The sequence below is a fragment of the Cupressus sempervirens genome, chromosome 3 (assembly GCF_028749045.1).
Source record: "Cupressus sempervirens isolate cs-2001-9-10 chromosome 3, ASM2874904v1, whole genome shotgun sequence".
NCBI lineage: Eukaryota > Viridiplantae > Streptophyta > Pinopsida > Cupressales > Cupressaceae > Cupressus > Cupressus sempervirens.
In genome coordinates, this window is record NC_143120.1 from 87,654,563 (window position 1) to 87,677,074 (window position 22,512).

Genomic DNA, 22,512 nt, shown 5'->3' on the forward strand with positions numbered 1-22,512 from the left:
TTTGATTCCTTTGAGCACATTGTTTGGAAGATTCACCTTCTTCTTTATATGCAATTCTTGCTTTTCCTTTTTTCCTATATAGATTTTTCTCATTTAGTTGAATCATGTCTACTTGAGATTTCATCATTCTTTCATTGATTTTCTTCTCAGTGTTTAGGTCATTTTTCAATCTTTCACTAATTTTCTTTTCAGATCTTAGCTCATTTCTTATTCTTTCATTAATTTGTCTTTCCAAATTTAGATTGTTTCTTAATATTTCATTGATCTATCTTTGGCTCATGATTTCCTCATTTGTATTGGAGATTTGATCTATAAGATCTACATGCTAAAGGAATTGGTTCTATATTTCATTATTTCTTCCATCCATTTCTTCTTTTATCTTATTCCTCTATCCCAAGATTTCACATAGCCTTATTGACTAAATTTCTTGTTCTCTTTTCATTTTTCTTACTTCTTATAGAGAACCATTCTTCTCTAGGAGTTCTTTGATTGCATCATTTGCTTCATCTAAACTACTTGAAGGGAAAAAGTCTTTAATTCTTTCTTCAATGTAATAATGACCATTCATCCGATTTGCAAGTTCCTTCCTTCTTTTTAGGGATTGGGAAAGTTTCTTCTTAGCTTTCTTGAGTTGAGTAACATGGCCATTTCCAAATCCAACTTTTCATTGTCAATTGCCTTATCAAGTTTGAATATCTCCATATCCTTGATCTTTGCTCAAACTATTAAACTTTCTCCTGAGAACCACAAAACTCTAATACCAATTTTTGGAAATATTCAAGACTATGCTATGTTACTGAGAGGGGAGGGGTGAATCAGTAACTTCTAAAATTTCTACACTAATTTCAATTATGAATCCAATAAACCATTTAAAATTTAAGTTATCACATCTGATCTAATTGCATCATGTGAAATTAAAAATACAAAAGCATCCACAACACTTGAACAGAATGATTTGGTGACCTAGAAACCTTCCAAATAGAAAGTAAAACTAGGGTGGGGATGAAAGCCACAAAAATTCAATATTGTAGCATAAACTTGGCCTATTAAGGCTTACAATGATCAATTTTGATGATCTTCCTTGTTAGGAGCAATTAGGACTACAAGGTCCACCTTGTTAGAGGTTTTTACAAACACACAATAAAGTATGCACTCTATTAAGAGATTTAAGAGAGGCTATTTAGTCTACCTTGTGAAAGGATTTTGACTGGTTCACCTATTAGAATGAAATAATAGATCTCTAACATACAACTAGATTGTTGATAGAGATTCATTGATATACTGATCACCTTTTTGTGATAGATTTGTCACTATTGCTCCTTATGCTAATATGGCCTTCATAAATCTTTATCTTCTACTTACATTGGCATTCTAACATGCTCATTACATCTCATACTACTACTATATTGGATATGATACTATACTTTAAATATATATACCAATCCAAATTACAAAATTACAAAGTCAGCCATCATACAAGTTAACACCAATATTACAAAGTCAGCCCAAATGAAGACACTCAGGTTCTAAAGATTGACTTGGTGAAGATATGATACTTAGCATCTACTATCATTACTCAGTATTGTCATGCACTTAGTAGAAGTAGAAGCTTGGTCCATACTGATCACTTCAAGCTAGTCTTGAACTTGGTTTGCACTGCTAACTCTGTAGATACTGTGTAACCTATCATAAACTGAATCAATTGATAAACACTACTCGTCATACAACTTAGTTAACACTAGCTTTACATTCCATGAACTATGAACTCGATAGAAATTGCAATGCTCAATAACCATTAAAGTGCTCAGGTTGAACTGCCAGATTGAATCTACTTAGTTTGAAATATTGGGCTTCACACTAACTAATTATACTTGGTGATCATTGAAATTCTTGGTAGCTACTAGATTACATGGAAAACACTATAGACTGTTCAATGAGCTTGGTAGCCATACAATATCTAAACAAGTATGTGTCAGTAATAACAAACTTGATTGATATCTCAACACCTCAAACCACAAGGGACATAGTAAAATCATTTATATGGGTCAAAAGGAGTCTTAGGATAACCTTATGACCACTTTTGACATGTTTAATGACAACATATGTCCCTAGGGGTTCTAGTACTCCTAGGAACATATTATAATCATGTATATTAGTCGAAATGAATCATGGAATAACCTATAACCCCTTTTGACACATTGTATTACAACATATGTTTCTAGGGATCCGAGGACCCCTAGGGACATATTATAATCATTTATATGGGTTGAAAGGGGTCATTAGAAAAGCTATGACCCCTATCGACACATTTCATGACAACATATGTCTCCTAGGGTCCCAGGACCCCTAGGGACATATTATAATCATTCATATGGGTCAAAATGGGTCATAGGATAATCTATGACCCCTTTCAACACATTTCATGACAACATATGTCTCTAGGGGTGCCAGGACCCTTGGAATATATTATAATAATTTATATGGGTCAAAAGGGAACACAGGATGGCCTATCCTATGACCTCTTTCGAAACATTTGATTACAACATATGTCTCTAAGGGTCCTAAGGCCCCTAGGGACATATTATAATAATTTATATGGGTTGAAAGGGGTCATAGTATAACCTATGACTTGTTGAGCTATCATTATGCCATAGTAGGAATTCTTGCAAACTCCTCTCTTGAAAAGTTGATTTTGTAAATCAACTCCAAGGTTTTGAATAGAAGATAAATATGATTTTTCACAAGGAGGCTTTTGCTAGTTCATTTTGATTCTAGATAAAATGTACACACTGCTTCAAAACAACACAGAAAAGAACAATGTTTTTTTATGAATGCAATCTAACAATGCAACTAATATGAATTCCTATTCTAACAAGGGGGTTAGAAAAGAAAAGAACAAAAATTTAAAGAAATAACATGAAATTGAAAATGCCTAGTGGACATAAGCTATGGAAAATGGCACATCTATGAGTTAAGCTTTCAAGGAAATTAGTAGATAACTAATGAAAGAAGGAGCAATACTTCCTTGATTCCATTGATGCAATCATTAGTGAGAAACTTAGTGATTGCATGATGTTTCACCCTTCATCAAATTGCAAGGCCATGGAAAGTGTGCTCATGCAAGAAGAAAAGCTATGCAAGCACAATTTGATGATTTCTTTTCAAGCTAGTTACAATAGTGGAATTTGTCAAAACCATAACAAATACCATAACTAATGAATTGCAAAACCAAAAATAAAGCAATAAACCCTTGGCTTAATCATAATCCCATGAACATAAATTCACAAAATAACGACACATTTAGGAAAGAATTTCTACACTCCAAATGCAAGGACCAAAAGCATAATTTTATTATAAAAGAACAGTGACCCCAATTACATATTACAATGGAGTATTTATAATAAATTTTCTCCTCAATTTGTGTTGAGAGTGAGAGATATCTTCATGCAATAAAATTCTTTTAATTTAATAATAAAAACTAATTATATACAAACTAATGATCTAACTGGTGCTAAACAAGTCTCCATCCATTTTTTACTCATTAATTGGATGTATGAGCCATTACATGTTAAAAAATAAAGAATTATGAGAAAAGGAAGAATGAGAAAGCTTTGAGGTGAAGTGGAAGTTTCTGGAAGTGCCAAAAATGGAATATGATCCTTCACTAGGCATTTGTCAAAGTTTAACTATTGTTAGCATGTGTTTCTTATGCATGGAAAGCTCTATTTTTAGAACTAGTAGTTAACTATCGACATAACTTCTAGAAATGTGCACTTGCAAACTTGTGAACCTGTGGAGCTATGCACCTCAAAATGGTCCAAAATCTCCAAAAAAATTTGAAGTATCAAAATTTAAATTTTGGCATTTGGGTTTTGTTCCCCTTCATCCCAAGACTGTCTAGATATTTTCCCTTGAATTTCTCTATGATCTTGGTAATTTTAGCCACATCCAATTAATCTAAAGCCACATATTTCTCTTTGACCTTTTGTTTGTAATTATCTACCTCAATTCTAGTGTCAGTAAAATCCTTGAGTTTTGTATCCAATTCTAACAAGGCCTCTTCTATTCTAAAAGCTTGTCGGATATCTTTGTCATTAGAAACTTCCTCAAAATCTTCGTAAAACTCTCTACTACTGCCTCTATGGTAAACAATTTCTCTCATTCCTTATCTTCAAAAATCCTTAAGAAAGCATCATTGTAATGCTTCTCTACTTCCAAAATTCATTCTCAGGCTTGGTCCTTAAGCCTATTGATTTTTGCATGTAATGTTTCTATTACTTTATTACTATCAGCAATCTTCTTTGTCTAATCATCAATTAAATATAATTCTTCCATAGTGTATACATCTACCAAAATCTAGTATCTTTGCCCCTTTATTGCCTACAAAATTTGTAAGTTCTTACTCCAAGCCCTTACCTCATCCATAATGTTGAAGTCCTACTTCAAAATTGCTACCATTTTATTCATATTTTCTTGTGTAGCGCGTAGTCAATTCAGGTTCCCCTGGATAGTCAAAATTCCCTTATCTTCAAAACTTTCCTACCATTGTTGATAGGCTTTCAAAAATGGATCTACATGTACAACTCCCCCTTCTCTGAGTATGGTGTTCAATGTCTCCTTGTGGTGCTCAAGATCTAGAGGACCAAACACTTCAGCTAAATATCCCCTTAGGATCTCATTTTACTATCAAAGTGTTCAAAGTTTTACCTCCTCCTATTTCATGCTCTTCAAAGCTTCCTTGATCCCCATGGTTACCATTAACCTAGCTATATCCTATATGGGCCACCCAAGCATGACCTCTCTAATTTGATAGTCTTGAGGGCTGAGGCTTTCTACATTTGTATCTTTAGGAGGAACAACCACTTGGGAAAAAAAGTACTAGTCTCATGTATTTTTGACAAATTCCAATGGTCTTGCCTCATGTAATGAAGACTCAGGTTTGTTCAAAATCTTTGCCAACTCAAAAATGTCTTCCTCATTAGCATATAATTGAGGCTTTGTGCTCCTCATTATTTCCTTCCAAAGCCATCTTGGGATGTGCTCAGTTGAAGACCTACCTCTTGAGGATGAAGGAGTATGTTTTGCTATCCCCTTTCCTTTATCACTCCTCCTCGAAGTACTTTCCCTTTGTGAGGTCTCTTCTTCTACAGTCTCTATCTCAGTAGACCCTATAGCTTGCACCTTAGTGTCTTGGGAAGGAGGTTGAGAATATTTTACCACTTGTCCCTCCTTTGACACTTCATCAGTTGCCATTTTTTTTGGTTCCTCCTCTTGCAAAAGTTCCTTCTAAACCTATTCTTTTTTTGAACTTTGGGGTGGAGGAGTAACCGATCCTTTATCTTCCGTTGTGACCTGTGGTGCAGATGGGGGAGTAAGATTGGGACCCTATGAATTTGGCAGCATTTGTGTCTAGTCTTCTTGTTAGGGTTCACCTATATGGGTATCCCTAATCTTGTCCCCAACCAACTCTATCCCCATAGGCATAAAATAAAAATTTGACATTTTGAAAATGCCATTTCCCTCTTCACTCTACTCATCCACCCAATGTTGAACTTAATCTTTCAAGGAAGAGACTTCCAAGGGTTCTTGTGGGGTGGATGATAGTGTTATTGTGGGAGCTATTCTCCTTTTCTGTTTTGTGGCTCTCGCTAGCTGGGTTCTTCCTTGGAAAGGAACCTATTACTCTTCATCTTCCTCTTCTTCTTCCTCCTCTCCTTCTAGAATGGTTTTAGGGACAAATGGGAAAGGCACCATTCTTTTAGTCACCCTTTGCCTCTTCTTCATTCAGAGCTTAATATATTTTTGTTTCATAGAGGTAGAAGGGGATGCTGGCTCTTCTTGTGGAGGAGAAATGGAAACCTACTGACCCTCTCCCTCTTCTAATTAGTTGGGCACAAAGGGAGGCAATTGAGGATCATCCTAGACTTGTGCAGCTCTAGTATCCTTGGACCATTATACACTTTCTTCCTACTACTCAGGAGGTGTTTGTGCTTCAACTTCTCCTATCTTGACCCTTTAAGGAGAGCTCATTTTTCTCTTATTATTTCCTTTACTCTCTAGAGGGTGATAGTATCCAACCAGGTGGTCATGTTGGTATACTATTTCTAGCCTAATGGGAGACCAAGCTACAAAGGTAGGAATTGTAACTTTCTTTCCTCTACCTTTCTCTATGCAAGCTTGTGTGTGAAAGATCATGGTATTAGCTATTGGATCAAGTTGAAAGGGTTTCTTGATCCAATCCTTTGTCATTCTGAATACATGCCTCACCTAATGATTAATATCATCACCCTCATCCCTATCAACCTTGTCATTCATTATGGGTCTCTCTTTGATTTTGTTCGAGCTGAATAGGGGGTTTAGTAGCTTCCCAGAATCTCATTGCCTTATTTTCTCTAGAATTTTTATTTTGAGAGCCTTTTCTACCAAATTCAAAGTCATCCTACAATAGTCCCTAATACAGACATCATAGTTGTTTGTTGTGTTCATCAAATGGTCTTCAATAGCCTCTTTGTGATGGAACTCTTTGCTAGTCAGACTCTCAACTTTTCCAATATGATCAAAATAGGGTCAGGGAGAGTTGTACTCATCAAGGGGATAATGTTCCCACTCCCACTCAAAAGATGAAATATCTTGTTTCTTCTTCACCTACTATAGTCCTATGACTAGGGGCCATGTCCAACATGGTTTCCTTTGTTTTCTTACCCTATCATACCTAGACTTAGTCTGCTATGCAATCTCCAATAACACTAGTTTATCACTTGGATATCTAGGGAGCTTTTTAGGGTTGATAGAGGCACCAACTACTTGTAGATATGTGAATTTCTTAAACTAGATGTAGTAGGCCTTAAGAGCTATTATTTATGCTATTGCCTCATCAGATAACCTCTTTGCATAGTCTCCCTCTATGAATCAGATGATTGTGAATATGAATGCATCATTCATGATTTTATATTCCTTGATCTATGCCAAGAGCTTCTTCCTCACTAGTTGAGTGTAGACAATATAGGGTCAGGAATTGGGATCCTACATATTGCCTCTTTTGTATAGTCCAAGATAATTTTTGGCCCTAGCCACTAGCAGATACACCATCTAGGAAGTCATATAAAACTTCTTCTTATCCTTGACAGCCACTACTTTCTCACATAAGTTCTCACTCAAGGTTATAGCCCAATCAAGTGGCATTTTTTCTATCTTCATTGTCTCAATGAAATTGACTACGAAATGTTGAGGTGGTTAGCTGCTGGTAGACCCTGACCCTACTTAGAAGAATGATAGAGTAGCCAATATCCTCCTTCATGTATCCTCTTTTCATGTCCACCTTTCATGTTATCCTCCCTAGAGGAGTCTTCTTAATGAGGTAAGATGATTGGATGATTTATGTTGCTTCTTTTGTATGCTCCCTATACCACCTTTTCACTACCTCATAAGAGAGTCTTACGAACTAATCCACCCTTGGGAGATGAAAGACCCTTTCAATGCTATTAGGTTGGAGGTTCAGTACAACTTCTCTTGTCACACTCTTAACTACCCTTTCCTCAAGAACAAAGTGTTGTGCTAGTGTCATGATCAACTCTATGGATTGTACTGAGGTTGGGTAAAAAGCTGTGCTCACCAACCCTAATTAGATCAAAGCACATACTAGAGTTGATCTCTTTGTAGGCTTCTTCCAAATTTTGAGAAAATCTCCCAAGTTAGTGTGTCCCAAATCATTGTCTTTTATGTCAACATAATCATCTTGGAATCTTGACTTTGAAAAGACCCTTTGGAATTTGAAGACCATAGGCTTAGGTGCCATCGTCTCACCATATGTGGATGCCATTATATATGCACAAAGAAAAAACATTTATTAGTTGAAAATATAAAACCTAAAAATTAAAAAAATTAAAACCCATTAAATTCCACTTCGATTATTTATCAATACAAATAAAAAATAAAAATAAGAATAAGGTGGGCACTACACCCTAGACTAGGTGTGTTGTGTACACCTCTTTTTTCTTTGCTTTTGCAATGTGTATAAGGGTTTTGTTTTTTTGTTTCTCTCTTTTTTGAGGGTTTTGGAGTTCACACTAAGGTTTTGTGTAGCAACAACTATGCTTGATCCAAAGTGGTAAAGTGTGTAGTGTAGTGAGGTGCAAACCATGGTGAGGTGAGACAAAGTGCACAATGCAATGAAGTGCATGGTATAGTGAAATACACAACATGATGAGGTGTAGTGCAGGCATGGCGCACAGTGCAAGTGGTACATGTGATGTAGGAAGTGGCATGTTTGTGTGCATGGAGGTCATGCATGTGACATAGAGGTGATGAGCATAGTGTGGGGCAGCAATGAACAAGTATAGGTGTAGAGGTGATGCACGTGGTGTGGAGGTGATGCACAAGGTGTAGAGATGTGCACGATGCATGATTTTATGTTTTTTTGTTTTATGTGAGTTTGGAGCTTGCACATAATGGTTTGCATAGGTGCACACCATGCTCTTATTGGTGGACGTGAGGAAGAGCAGGGGTGCACCAAATCTAGATACACAATCGCAAGAGCTCAACAAAGTTGCAGTGTCTCATGAAGTGCTAGAATGCTAGATGTGCAAAGGAAACAAAAAAGGAAAAGTGGAAAGTTAGGAGGGGGTAGGGGTTTATATAACCCCATGCCCTTTGGTGGTGCACAAACCTTCCCTAGTGCACACTTGTGCACCACGTTAAGTGCACTAATGTACACTCTCCAAAATTAAATATTATTTTTAAAAAAATTTCCAATTTTTAAATTTCTAGAATTTTTCAATTTTTTGACTTTTTGTGTCCTTTTTAACTTTTAAATCTTTTTGGTTTTTTGATTTCTCGACATCAGGATGCAGATTTTGATTTTGCCCAAACTTGAAAAAAAGTAGGGGGTCCCCATTTCCTAATCGAAATGGGGTGTGCATTGTGGAACCACAACATGACCTCTTTTGATACATTTCATGACAACATATATCTCTACAGGTCTTGGTACCCCTACAGAAAAATTGTAATCATTTATATGGGTCAAAAGGGGTCATCAAAAGAGCTATGACTCTTTTCAACACATTTCATTACAACATATGTCTCTAGGGTTCCTAGGACCCCTAGGGACATATTATAATCATTTATATGGGTCAAAAAAGGTCATAAGTTTTGATACATTTCATGACAACATATGTCTCTAGGGGTCCCAAGACCTTAGGAACATATTATAATCATTTATATGGGTAGAAAGGTGCCATAGCATGACCTATGACCCTTTTCAAAACATTTCATTACAACATATGTCTCTAGGGGTCCTAGGACCCTTGCGGACATATAATAATCATTTATATCTGTCGAAAGGGGTCATACGACAACCTATGACCACTTTTGACACATTTCATGACAACATATCACTCTAGGGGTCCCAAGACCCCTAGGGAAATATTGTAATCATTTATATGGATTGAAAGGGGTTATCAAGAAAAACTATGACCCTTTCGACATGTTTCATTACAACATATCTCTCTAGGGGTCCCAAGAGCCCTAGGGACATATTAAAATCAATTATATGGATCAAAAGGGGTCATAGGATAACTTATGACCACATATGTCATTAGGGGTCAAAGCACCCTAGGAATATATTATAATCATAACTCATCTGATGACTCCTTTTGACCCATTAGAACACAATATGTATGGCACTAGGGTATTATAATCCCTAGGAACATATGTTACCATGTAATGGGTGAAAATTTGACCCATTGGAGTGTAACACATAGGATGATAAGGGTCTTAGGACCCCTGGCAACATATGTTCTCACGTAATGTGTCAAAAGGGGTCATAGAATACCCTATGATCCCTTTCTACCCATTGTAATATAAGGGGTATGTTCCTAGGGGTCATAGGATCACCAATTACCCCTTTCTAATGATTGGAACACAACATATATGTCCCTAGAGACCCTAAGATCTCTAGGAACATAATTTTCCATGTATTTAATTGAAATGGGTCATAGGTTATCAAATGACCACTGTCGATCCATTTCAACACAACATTCTTGTCCATAGAGGTCTTCTGACCCACAAGAACATATATTTTCATGTAAAAGGTTGAAATGGGTTGTAGGATATCATTTAACCAAATTCAACCCATCAAAAAACAACATGTTTATCCCTAGAGGTCCTACAAACCCTATGAACATATTTTGTCATGTAATAGGTTGAAAGGTGTAATGGCATGCCCTATGACCCCATTTTACCCATTATAACACATCATGTATGTCCCGATGGATCTTAGGTCCCCTAGGAACATACATCATGTGTTTGAATGGGTTGAAAGGGGTCATCGAGCTCCCCATTACCCTTTTTGACCCACTAAGTGATAACATATATTGATAATAGTCCTATAACCTGTAAGAAAATATATTGTATGTTCAAATGAGTTGAAAAGGGTCATAAAGTACCCCATGACTCCTTTCAATATATTATATGAAAATATATCTTCCTAGGGGTCCTAAAACCCCTAGGGACATAAATAATGTGTTTAAATAGATTGAAAGGGGTCATAACATAACTTATGATATATTTTGACCCACTAAACGACAACATATGTCGCTAGGGGTCCTAGGAACCCTAGGGACATATTATAAACATTTACATGGGTCAAATAGGTCATAGGATAACCTATGACCCCTTTTGAAAAATTTTATTACAAAATATGTCTCTTGGAGTCCTAGGACCCCTAGGGACATATTATAATCATTTATATGGGTCAAAAGGAGTCATAGGATAACCTATGACACCTTTCAACACATATCATGACAACATATGTCTCTAGGGGTCCCAGGACCCGTAGGGACATATTATAATCATGTATATGGGTTGAAAGGGGCCATAGTATAATCTATGACAACTTTCAACATATTTCATTACAACATACGTCTCTAGGGGTTATAAGACCCCTAGGGACATATTATAATCATTTCTATGGATTGAAAGAGGTCATAGTATAACCTCTAACCCTAATCAACACATTTCATTACAACTTATGTCTATAGAGGTCTTAGGAACCCTAGGGATATATTATAATCATTTACATGCATTGAAAGGAGTCATAGGATAACCTTATGACCCCTTTTGACATATTTCATGACAATATATGTTTGTAAGTGTCCTAGTCCTCCTAGGAACATATTATAATCATTTATATGGGTCAAAATTGGTCATGGGATAACAAATGACCCCTTTCGACACATTTCATTACAACATATGTTTTTAGACCTCTTAGGACCACAAGGGGCGTATTGTAATCATTTATATTTGTCAAAACCTATGACCCCTTTAATCACATTTCATGACAATATATATCTCTAGAAGTCCTAAGACTACTAGGGACATGTTATAATCATTTATATGGGTCAAAGGGGGTCATTAGTAAAGCTATGACCCCTTTTGACCCATTTCATTACAACATATGTCTTTAGGGGTACTAGGGCCCCTAGGGACATATTATAATCATTCATATGGGTCAAATGGGGTCATAGGATAACCTATGACCCCTTTTGACACATTTTTTTGATAACATATGTTTAAAAGGGTTCCAAAACCCTAGGAACATATTGTAAAAATTTATATGGGTTAAAAGGGGCCATAGGATGATCTATGACCCCTTTTGACACATTTCATTACAACATATGTCTCTAAGGGTCCTAGGACCCCTAGGGACATATTATAATCATTTATATGCATCAAAAGATAACCTATGACCCCTTTCAATAAATTTTATAACATGTCTCTAGGGGTCCCAGGACCCCTAGGGACATATTAGAATCATTTATATGGCTCAAAAGGGGTCATAGGATAACCTATGACTCCTTTCAACATATTCCATTACAACATATGTCTCTATGATTCCCATGAACCCTAATGACATATTATAATCATTTATATTGGTCAAATGGGTCATAGGACAACCTAGGTACTCTTTCGACACATTTCATGACAACATATGTCTCTAGAGGTCCCAAAACCCCTAGGTAAATATTATAATCATTTATATGGGTCAAAAGGTTTCATAAAAAATGCTATGACTCCTTTTGACACATTTTTTTTCAACATATGTTTCTAGGGTTCCCATGACCCTTAGGAACATGTTATTATCATTTATATGTGTCAAAAAGAGTCATAGGATAATTTATGACTCTTTCAACACATTTGATGACAACAAATGTCTCTATTGGTCTCAAGACCCCTAGGGACATATTATAATCATTTATATGGGTTAAAATGAGTCATCGGACAACTAATGGCCCCTTTTGACACATTTCATTGTAACATATCTCTTTAGGGGTCCTAGGATCCCTAGAGATATATTATAATAATTTATATGGGTCAAAAGGTGTCATAAGATAACCAATGACCCCTTTTGACACATTTCATGACAACGTATCTCTGTAGGTGTCCCAAAACCCTAGGAACATAATATATTCATTTATATGGGTCAAAACGTGCCATATGATGACCTATGATCCCTTTTGACATGTTTCATTAAAACATATGTCTCTAGGGGTCCTCAAACACCTAGGGACATATTATAATAATTTATATGGTTCGAAAGGAGTTAATGGATAACCTTATGACCACTTTCGACATGTTTCATGACAAAATATGTTCCTAGGTGTCATGTACTCATAGGAACATATGTTCTTGTGGGTTTAAATGCGTCATGGGATAACCTGTTGGGGCTCAAAATTGCATTCTCATTTTGAACATCTATTTCAATTTTGAGTCGAATCAAGTCACATAAATGCATTTGTACCTAGCTATACCTTTGAGCCCACCCCATGAGGTGTTTAATGTTTCTAACACCATGCATTCAACTTGTCTAAGTGTTCCATGAAGTTAAATTGAGATTCCAAGCCATTTCGTGAAGTCTCATTTTGAGCTAGTTTCAAATCTACATTTTCACTGAAGTGTCAAATAGTGACAAGAGGCCTTGTTTGCAAGTGAATATCTCGCACCCATAAATGTTTCATGATTTTCCACTTTGGGAATGTCTAGTTTCCATACCTAAGAGCCTATATTTTAGATTTTGAGTTGTTTCAGGTTCATTTGACTAGGTTTTGAATCCCTCAAAGTTGGTTAGTTAAAAGCGTCATGCTGATACACTTTGCACATAATTCTGGGAAGCCCTATTTGACTTGTAATAACTTTTGACTAGTTGACCCAAACACTAAAATTAATTTTTCATTGCACTGTAGATGTCAGATACTTTTTGTGTTTCAAGTTTCAGCTCATGACGAATCTGTTAGATCAATTTTCAAATGTGATTGCAAATGCAATTTCTATCTTTTTACTGGTGTCAGCAAATGCAGATTGATTTGTACCCCTATTTGGGACATCATAAATTGAGATCCGTGATTGGTAAGATCAAATGGATAGTGCCCCTGTATTGTCCTCTAAAAATACTTTAAGTGTGCTATTTTGCAAGTCATGACGAATCCGTATGCACACTTTTCCAGGTCATTTCCATTTGCAAAAAATGTTTTGTCATTGTTTCCAATTTGCAAAATCTGAGTAGCCCACTTTGAGTGATTTCCATTTGCATTCTATTGTTCGTCATGAGCCCAAATTGCAAATTTATAATGCCCTAATGACAGAGAACCAATGCCCTAGTTTTTGTCTTCCCAAGTGTTAGTTTACCCAATTTTTGAAGGCAATTCTGAACCCAATTTTTTATTTTCTGACATGTTTTCTTGCAGGTAATTCTCAGAGGTCAACTTTGACAGCGAATATCTTCTGACCTCAAATTCGTCATGAGACAAGATTTGACATATTAAAAGTATGCGGAAAAGAGATTTAGTGTACCAGATTTCAAAGCCCAATTATATGTTTGAGTCAATTTTTAAAGCCAGTCAAAGGAGCTCCTAGCAAAAATTTGACAGTTGGAAAAAGGTGATAAATTGAAATTTTAATGATCAGTTAGTGATCAAATTTGATTCTAATCAGTTTGAGATGCTCAGTGGGTTAGTTTGATGTTTCAGTTGTTTGGAAACTAATTGTTTTTTAGCCAAACTCACTTTGGGGCCTGACTACCTCTATCAGATTACTAATGTAGTGGGATTTTAAAAGTATTTTGACAAGGAGGCATTATGTTGAGCATCTTGGATTTACCAATAAGTAGGAAGGGATTCATGATCATAGAAATAAAATTAAGAATGAGTGGGCAAAAGCTTAAAGAGATCTCAAATCTCACACCTACATTATGAATAACATACTAAGTCTGGTTAGCTAATACATGATCCCTAATATTGGGATGGTAAATTTGGTACAAAGTTTAGACTGCCTCACTCTCTTTCTCACCCCTTGTATATTCTCCTTTTCTTCAATCGGATAGATGATTTGATTTCATTCCCACTAAATATGTGCTTAACTATTGAAGACCTAAAAAGGCAACCATGATTCTCCTAGATATGACTTCTCATTTATAGTGGCAGAGAAGATGAAGCCGTGGGTAAACGATCCACGGGATTTGAAATGGATAAGCCTTTATTGCCAAAGAGTAAGGGTGTGCAGAGTTACTAGAAAGACTATTTTAACTTGTGAGGAGGCTCTTGTCTCAGAACGTTGTGCAACAAAGAAGGTTCAATAGTTTCCAAAAGATTTAATTGAATTGGTTTTATGAGAACATTCAGTTCAAAACCCAAGATTGAAAGAGCTCATTACTATAGTCCCTTGCAAAATTCTGAAGGTGATCTAAGAGATTGATGAAAGAAAGAGTACATTTTAAGTATGAAGTTGGTTCTAATATGGAGCTCTACTCACGACATAAAATAGGGAAGCAAGCAGATAGAAAAAGCAATGAAGTTCACATATAAAGGAACAAAACCACAACTAGAAAAGGTAGGAAACTCCATGATTAGCTACAGTCTTAGAGGAAGTTATTGTGTATTTGGCATGTACATTTGAAGGTGTGCGCACATTGATTATAAGAAGTGAAGTTGTAGGCATTGAGAGGAGTAGTCCACACAGCCAATGCATAGGATGAAACACACCAAATGTAGCTGTAGAGAGGTGTTTCAAAACCATCGACACCAAGAAAAAAAAAGAATCCCAATGCTAAAGTAAAGCTGCCATTCATAGCCCCACACGTATAAAGCCACAGCCAATAAAGGCAGAGCAATCGGCTAAGGAAGGTGCCTATATGGAATAGGGAATGTGATATGAAAAAGAAGACCCCATGTTGAAAGAGCACTCCAAGCAATAAATTGGAGACATCAAAGGGGAGAGCTCACGCATCAGGAAGAAAATTCCATGTAAAAAGAATAGGGGCTTCACATTGCACTGAGGGAAGATCATGCCAGTCAATGCCATGAAATCCCATGCAATAGAAAATGTCCATAAGCCAATAAACTTCACATTACTGAGTAGTACACCCAAGAACTTAGGGGTTATGGTTACACAGATGTTGAAGATAAGGTTCACATCTTCCATCAAAAAATGAATGCATGCATCAGCTATGCAACTCTAAGAAATGTTAAACAACTTACTCTGGTCACCTTAAACTTTAGAGTTCATTCTATGCCAAGTTTTGTCTTCTCCTGCCAATGTCTAACATCTCTAATTCTCCACATTCTCAACACAAAAAAATGTAATTCCACCCATTTTGGTGGCTTTCCATGTTTGAAAATTTGTTCCTTTAGAAGTATTGACTTATGTGATGCTAGTCTTCAACACCTATTACCTAGATGTCCGCATATTGAGAGTTTTTTAGACTATAAAGAAAAGAAGCCACTAGACCCAAGGGAACCCCTATAGGAAGGAATCTCAAGCAACATTGAAGGAAACACCCATGCCATGTTAAAGATTGAAGAAGAAAGATAGTCAATGGCATCTCATGCCTATATAGAGGAAGAATGGAGTCAAGTGAAGGTGATCCAACTGAAGATTTATAGGCTTCTAATATAGTTGGAGATGAGTGATTAAGTTCATATGTTCTAATTGCACATTTTGTGCCTGGGAAAAACATAACTTTTTTTGCAAAGATTTTTTCTAAATGATGTCCATGGCTACATCAGGAAAGGGGTGCAGGAACTAACCTCACTTGTATTATGGAGAAGCTTCACTAGCTTTTGTTAATATCTGGACATGTTCTTGCAGATTCAATTGAAGAAGTAGACAGTGGCTAAACAAGAATAGTCAACGTTTCAAAAGAAGATGAAGGTAGTCATTTACATAGGGAAGAGTTGCCCTTAAAATTTATCCCACATTCACTATGTAGGGGCTTTTTTAAGTTTTTAAATTGAATTCCACATGATAGATATAGTGCATTAAAGAAAATGCCTCTTAAAAGGCACACAAGTGGGGAGTGGGTTCAACATGCACTTTGAGGACAACTAGCAGTAGGACTTAAGCATAATTTTGACCAATCATGGAGCGACAATGATGTGGTGAGATACACAAAGATGTTGCTAAGTGTCTAAATTGTGCATTGCTTGCATGCCCACAAAAGCAAAGTGATCATTATTTAAAGAGTGTGGGAATGCGAAATTGTAACATGTGGAAGCGCAGGTCCCAAGCGTGGTGATGTGGTGATCAGAAGCAGGTTCAAGTGGAAAGTGCTCAGGTCATGACACATGCCACGATCTGACAGACCACACAATCTCACAAATCAAAAGTGATCAAGATTTTAAAAATGTGGGCATGCAGAAATGCGCCACGTGGCAACGGGCCCTATTAGCATTGACATGGCAGATGCATGTCTGAGCAACCAATCAGATAGTGACATGTGGCATTTGGTCAATAGGGGTTTGACCCCAAATTCAAAGGATAGGGGAAATTTTAGAAATCATAAAAAATAATATTTTATTATTTTTTTAACTGAATGTGTGTTCAGATTTTTTTTAAAAAAAATTTAAAGGGAGATTAAGTCTAAAGTATGAACTTTAGAACATTTTAAATGTTTTGAGAATTTAAAATTTAGTTGCAAGTCACAGAGCCCTACCGAGGGAGTATTTTTTAAACTGATATTCTGGGGGTTTCTGAGAGGCAAACATAGCAGTATTATATATCGCCAAAATCAAGAGAAGACAAACTTTTTGATTCTGGAGTTCATTTTCAAACAAGAAGCCATCTATTTGAGTTATAGGAGGATGTCTCTTAGGTTTCTAGTTTGTAACTGTATTCAAGTGAGGAAGTTTAGAACCAATTTTTTAGCAAGGAAATGACCTGAATGTGGTTAATAGGCAGTGGAAATGTAGTTTGGGTCGATTTTAATCACTTTTAAGTTAGTAAAAACTTGAATTTCACCAGCATTTTTAGTGGGTTTTTAGATTTTGGTGACTCAAAATGTTTTCATCATTCAATAGAGGATATTTTCAAATTAGTTGCAAGTAATGATAAAACCAAATCAGATCAAAATGAGAGAGAGTAGAAAGAGGTTTTTAGGTCCAGGAGATGGAATTCCAAGTGGACAGATGTCAATTGCATAACAAATCTGGGAATTCATCTTTCTTTCCTATATATTTCTATCCTTCTTTCATTGTAGGGGTTCTAGTCTTTGGTGAAACACCAGTCACTATTGTGATACCATGTTCTGGATCCAGTTTTGATGTGTTCTCATACTATGATACCACATATTTTTTAGTAGTTTCTCTTGTATGAACATCAGTAGAAGGATAATATAAATAGTTCATATTTGTTAGGTGTTTTCATGTTTTCATTTCATGCATATGAATGCATTGTTCCAAGGAAATTAATACAAAGAACAACAAATGGTTGAGTTTCATCTTGAATCTTGTCTCATTTATCAATGAGCTTCAATGTTTTATGGTCTTTGAACAAAGACCCTAGGTCATAGTTGTAGTCCCTTAAGGCTATATGATATTTCATCGTTGCTTATAGCCCAAGGGGTTATGTAAATGCTTAAGGGAAATCAATAGGATTGCAAGTTTACTAAGGGGGATATCATGTAAGAATGAGGTTTAGATTGAGCACAGATATTTATTTACAAGGTAAATAGATAGATTGTATATCTAAATATATAAATAAGTATCAGATATCTATATGTATGCATTTGATTCATGGATTTTCCCAATGGATTAGGTACTGGTCAGCTACGAGATCATTAAAGTCTTACTACTGCATATCTGAGGGTTTGTTGAATTCAACATTATTAATCAAACATGTTTTACCCTTTCATGTTGAAGGATTTAAAGGATTACCCTCACTCAACTTATGTGATTCACAGGTTTGCATTTAGCTACTATATATCTATGTTATTGCATGAGTTATTAGGAGATATAAGGACTTTTATCTATGGTAAATAGGTTAAAATATTGTGGGTTACACTTTTTTGGAGGAAGAAATTCCTCCAAAAAAGTGTGGAGGCCAAAAATCGTCCAAGAAGTTTTGATCGTAACTAATTTTAAAAGTTTCGATCGAAAAACTTGACTTTCGATCGAATGTTAGTTTCGATCGAAACCCATTTAATACCAAAGTTTCAATCAAAACTATGGTCAAGTTTTGATCAAAACTTGAAGACACAGGTTTCTGCGTGGGTTTCAAAGTTTCGATCGAATTAAACTATGGATAGTTTCAATAGAAACTAAGGCATTTAGTTTCTATCAAAATTTTGCAAAAAAGTTTCGATAGAAACTTAGTTTCTATCAAAACTAGCTAGATAGAAGCCCACATGAATAGTTTGAATTTTTTTCAATGATTTCCTTTCATTGGAGTTGAATTACCAAGTTCATACGGAGCACTAAAGACCTAAAATTTTACATGATTGAAGTGCTCTGAACTAGCTTTCTAATGACTATGAATTTGGTGCTTTTTGAATTTTTTAGGTATATATATTTTTAACATGAATTAAATATAGGTTTATTATAAAAAATAAACTGAGATATTCGACGCTCATGGAAAAATAGTAAATATAAAAATAAAAATTTTGAAAAATAAATACGGTCTCTATATTTGAGTCACCTTTCAATCAAATTTTTCTTTTCAAAAATTAGGTAAATATATAATAAGTTACATCTGTCAAAAGCCACGTATGTCTAAATTAGTGTTATGCTAACTTTAAACTACAATAAAATATGAAATACTGACGATAAAGATATAAAACCAACTCTATGGTTTAGGTATGGGTGTTAAAAAACTAAATTCGAAAGAATCACATTGATATCTATTCTAGAAAAAAAGTTATGTGTGTCAAAAATAGTGTCACTCTTTAAAAATCAGGTTTTTGATATCATACCAATTTTTGTAGGAGAAAAAATAATTCAATAAATTCAATTATATATATATAGAATCTAGACACAAAATCCTAAAAAACTCTAGTTTACTTCATCTTCAAATTCCTAACCATTAAACAAAAATTTGAATTTGAAAGTGAACGTTTTCTTAAAAATTCAGAGTTCAGTGTCAGTTTAGGCAAAAAAGTGTAACCCACTATTGTGGGCTCACAAATAAATGTGATTCATAGATTTACATTTAGCTACTGTATATCTATATTATTGCATGAGTTATTAGGAGATATAAGGGTTTTTATCTATAGTAAATAGGTTTAGATTTATATTTTAAATGCACTGGTACCATATCTCAGAACCTCAAGGTTAACCCGCCTAGGTCTCACAGAGCCTGAAGTGAAGAAGGGTCAAGCCTTATAGTTGGCCCAAGACTGTAGTTAGGTGCATTCATCATAGGAATTTTCTAGCCTTAGATGCATTTGTCTAGTTTCTTGGTTATTTGTAAAATTGTTAAATTAGGAGCCAACAAAATGGCGACTTTGTTGGGGAGTTGCATTTAGAAAGAACCAAAATCTCTGGCATGAAATAGATTGGATACGACATATATATAGCAAGAGGTGTTTCTTATTTCCTTGCTAAAGTTTCATGTTCCCCATTATGCTTTATTCTCTTATAGTAGTATTTCTTGAATTGGTTGTAATTTGTTTTGAGAAATGAGTATACCTTTAACTAGTTTAGTCTAGTGAGTTGATGTTGTAAAAATTAGAGTCAAGAATCTGAAAATGAAGTGTTCTCTTTCCAAGGTGTTAGCAGATTGCAAGTTTACTGAGGGGGATATCATGTAAGAATGAGGTTCTGATTTAGTATAGATGTTTATTTACAAGGTAAATAGATAGATTCTATATCTAAATATATAAATAAGTATCAGATATCTATATGTATGCATTTGATTCATGGATTTTCCCAATGGATTAGGCACTAGTCAACTATAGGATCATTAAAGTCTTACTGCTACATATCTGAGGGTTTGTTGAATTCAACATTATTAATCAAACATGGTTTACCATTTCATGTTGAAGGATTTAAAGGATTAACCCTCACTCAACTTATGTGATTCACAGATTTGCATTTAGCTACTGTATATCTATTTTATTGCATGAATTATTAGGAGATAAAAGGGCTTTTATCTGTAGAAAATAGGTTCAAATTTATGTTTTAAATATACTGGTACCATATCTCAAAACCTCAAGGTTAACCCGCCTAGGTCTCGTAGAGCTTGAAATGAAGAAGATTCAAGCCTTATAGTTGGCCCAAGAATACAGTCAGGTGCATTCATCATAGGAATTTGCTAGCCTTAGATGCATTTTTTTGGTTACTTTATTATTTGTAAAACTATTAAATCAAGAGCCAACATAACCTATGACCCCTTTCAACACATTTCATTACAACCTATGTTTTTAGGGTTCTTAGGACCTCTAGGGACATATTATAATCATTTATATGGGTCGAAAAGGGTCATAGGGAAACTTATAACCCCTTTCGCCACATTTCATGACAATATATGTCTCTAGGGGTCCTAGGACCCCTAGGGACATATTATAATCATCTATATGGGTTAAAAGGGTCATTAGAAAATCTATAACTGCTTTAGACACATTTAATTACAACATATGTCGTTTAGGGTCCCAAGACCCCTAGGGACATATAATAATCATTTATATGAGTCAAAAGGGGTCATAGGATAACCTATGACCCCTTTTGACACATTTCATGAAAACATTTGTCTCTAGGGGTCCTAAGACCCTAGGAACATATTATAATCTTTTATATGGGTTGAAAGGGGACATACGATAACCTATGACCCCTTTTGACACATTTCATTACAACATATGTCTCTAAGGGTCCTAGGATCCCTAAAGACATATTATAATCATTTATTTGGGTCAAAAGGGGTTATTGGACAACCTATGACTCCTTTCAACATATTTCATGACAACATCTATCTCTAGGGGTCCTAGTACCCCTAGGGAAATATTAGAATCATTTATATGGTTCAAAAGGGGTCACTGAAAAAGCTATGACCTTTTTTGACACATTTTATTACAACATATGTCTCTAGGGGTCCCAAGACTCTTAGGGACATGTTATAATCCTTTATATGGGTCAAAAGGCATCATAAGTTTTGATGCATCTCATGATAACATATGTCTCTAGGGGTCTAAAGACCTTAGGAGCATATTATAATCATTTATATGGGTTGAAAGGGGCCATAGGATGACCTATAACCCCTTTCAACACATTCCATTACAACATATGTCTCTAGGGGTCATAGAAAAACTAGGGACATATTATAATCATTTATATGGGTTGAAAGGGGTCATAGGACAACCTATGACCCCTTTCGACATATTCCATGACAACATATGTCTCTAAGGGTCCCAAGACCCCTAGGGAAATATTATCATCATTTTTACCAATCAAAAGGGGTCATTGGAAAAATCTATGACAATTGTCAACACATTTTGTTACAACATATGTCTCTTGGGGTCCCAGGACACCTAAGGACATATTACAATCAATTATATGTTTCAAAAGGGGTCATAGGATAACCTATGACCCCTTTTGACAAATTTTATGACAACATGTCTCTAGGGGTCCCAGGACCCTAAGAACATATTATAATCATTTATATGAGTCGAACAGGACCATAGGATGACCTATGACACCTTTTGACACATTTCATGACAATATATGTCTCTAAGCTTCATAGGACCCCTAGGGAAAAGAGATCATAGGATAACTTATGACCCCTTTCAACATATTTCATGACCACATATGTTTCTAGGGGTTGTAGGACCCCTGAGGACATATTATAATTATATTTATGGTACAAAAGGGGTCATAGGATAACTTATGATCCCTTATGACACATTTCATTATAACATATGTCTCTAGGGGTACAAATTATAATCATTTATATGGGTCGAAAGGGGTCATAGGATAGCTTATCACACTTTTTGATATATTTCATGACAACATATGGCTCTAGGGGTCTTATGACTCCTAGGGACATATTAGAATCATTTATATGGGTCGAAACGGGTCATAGGACAATCTATGATGCCATTCAACATTTTTTCATTACTACATATGTCTCTAGGGTGCATAGGACCCCTAGTGACATATTGTAATCATATCTATGGTTTTAAAGCAATCATAGTATAACCTATGATTGCTTTCGACACATCTCATGGTAACATATGTCTATAGGGGTCTTAAGACGCAT